Source organism: Eretmochelys imbricata, chromosome 1 (assembly GCF_965152235.1).
Source record: "Eretmochelys imbricata isolate rEreImb1 chromosome 1, rEreImb1.hap1, whole genome shotgun sequence".
NCBI lineage: Eukaryota > Metazoa > Chordata > Testudines > Cheloniidae > Eretmochelys > Eretmochelys imbricata.
In genome coordinates, this window is record NC_135572.1 from 262,242,595 (window position 1) to 262,244,796 (window position 2,202).

The following is a 2,202-nucleotide window of genomic DNA, read 5'->3' on the forward strand; positions in this document are numbered from 1 at the left end:
ATCCGTTCTTTATCTCTCTGTGTTATCCTCAGGAGAGTGATATCATTCATGGTCACCTGGTTGAAATAGGGGAATTTTATTAAGGGGACATCAGAGGTGGCTGTTCCTGCTGGGCTGTTTGCCTCTGGCTGAAAAGAAATCATCCCCGCTGTTAGCCACACGGTGGGGGGAGGAGTGAAGTGATCATCCCAGAGAATTGGGTGGGGAGGGGGTCAGTTGGGTCTGTGCTGCACGTTAACCCGAAAACATCAGCCCCTCCTTTTAAATGGCCAATGTGTCTTTTTCCGTTTTAATCTCGCTTTTTTTCCCTCCTGCAGCTGCAAATGTTTCAACGCTGCAACTAACATCTCTGTCCCAGAGGCTAGCGCAGATAAGCAGGTGAAAAAAATGCACTTGCGATGAAATGTTCTCTGAGCTCATGCAGTCCTCCTGCACTGAAAGAGCCCAGCAGAATGTGTGGAGGCAGACAACAGCAGAGTCCAGGAAAGCACAAAATGAACACGAGGATAGGATGGACGCACGAGAGGATAGATGGCTGGAGCAACAGGAGAGGTAGCGGGATCAAGAGGAGAGGTGGCAGCAGCATGATGAAAGGAGACCGGATGCAATGCTGAGGCTACTGGAGGATCAAACTGGTATGCTCCGGCGGTTGAGGTGCAGGAAAGGCACAGAGCACCACTGCAGCCCCTGTGTAACCAACCGCCCTCCTCCCCAAGATGCCCAAGAACGCGGGGGGGAGAGTGCTCCGGGCAGCCAACCACTCCACCCCAGAGGACTGACCAAGCAACAGAAGGCTGGCATTCAATAAGTTCTGAAGTGCAGTGTAGCCTTGTACTTCCCTCCTCCCCTCATCCACCACCCCACCCAGGGCTTCCCTCCTCCCCCACCCCTCCCAGGCTCCATTAGCAGTTATCCCCCTATTGTGTGACGAAATAATAAAGAAAACATGAATTTGAAACAACGACTTTATTGCCTCTGCAAGCAGTGATCGAAGGGGGGAGGGGAGGGCAGCTGGCTTACAGGAAAGTAGAGTGAACCAAGGGGCGGGGGTTTTCATCAAGGAGAAACAAACAGAACTGTCACACCATAGCTTGGCCAGTCATGAAACTGGTTTTCAAAGCTTCTCTGATGCGCAGCGCACCCTGCTGTGCTCCTCTAACCGCCCTGGTGTCTGACTGTGCGTAATCAGCGGCCAGGCGATTTGCCTTAACTTCCCACCCTGCCACAAACGTCTCCCCCTTACTCTCACAGATATTGTGGAGCACCCAGCAAGCAGTAATAACAGTGGGAATATTGGTTTCGCTGAGGTCTAAGCGAGTCAGTAAACTGCACCAGCGTGCTTTTAAATGTCCAAATGCACATTCTACCACCATTCTGCACTTGCTGAGCCTGTAGTTGGACAGCTCCTGACTACTGTCCAGGCTGCCTGTGTATGGCTTCATGAGCCATGGCATTAAGGGGTAGACTAGGTCCCCAAGGATAACTATAGGCATTTCAACATCCCCAATGGTTAATTTCTGGTCTGGAAATAAAGTCCCTTCCTGCAGCTTTTGAAACAGACCAGAGTCCCTGAAGATGCGAGCGTCATCTACCTTTCCCGGCCATCCCATGTTGATGTTGGTGAAACGTCCCTTGTGATCCACCAGTGCTTGCAGCACTATTGAAAAGTACCCCTTGTGGTTTATTACTCGCTGGCTTGGTGCTCCAGTGCCAAGATAGGGATATGGGTTCCGTCTATGGCCCCACCACAGTTAGAGAATCCCATTGCAGCAAAGGCATCCACTATGACCTGCACATTTCCCAGAGTCACTACCCTTGATAGCAGCAGCTCAGTGATTGCATTGGCTACTTGGATCACAGCAGCCCCCACAAAAGATTTGCCCACACCAAATTGATTCCCAACTGACCGGTAGCTGACTGGCGTTGCAAGCTTCCGAAGGGCTATTGCCACTCGCTTGTGAACTGTGAGGGCTGCTCTCATCTTGGTATTCTTGCACTTCAGGGCAGGGGAAAGCAAGTCACAAAGTTCCATGAAAGTGCCCTTATGCATGTGAAAGTTTTGCAGCCACTGGGAATCATCCCAGACCTGCAACACTATGCAGTCCCACCAGTTTGTGCTCGTTTCCCGGGCCCAGAATCGGCGTTCCATGGCATGAGCCTGCTCCATTGCCACCAGGATGGCTAAATTGCCGGGGCTCGTGC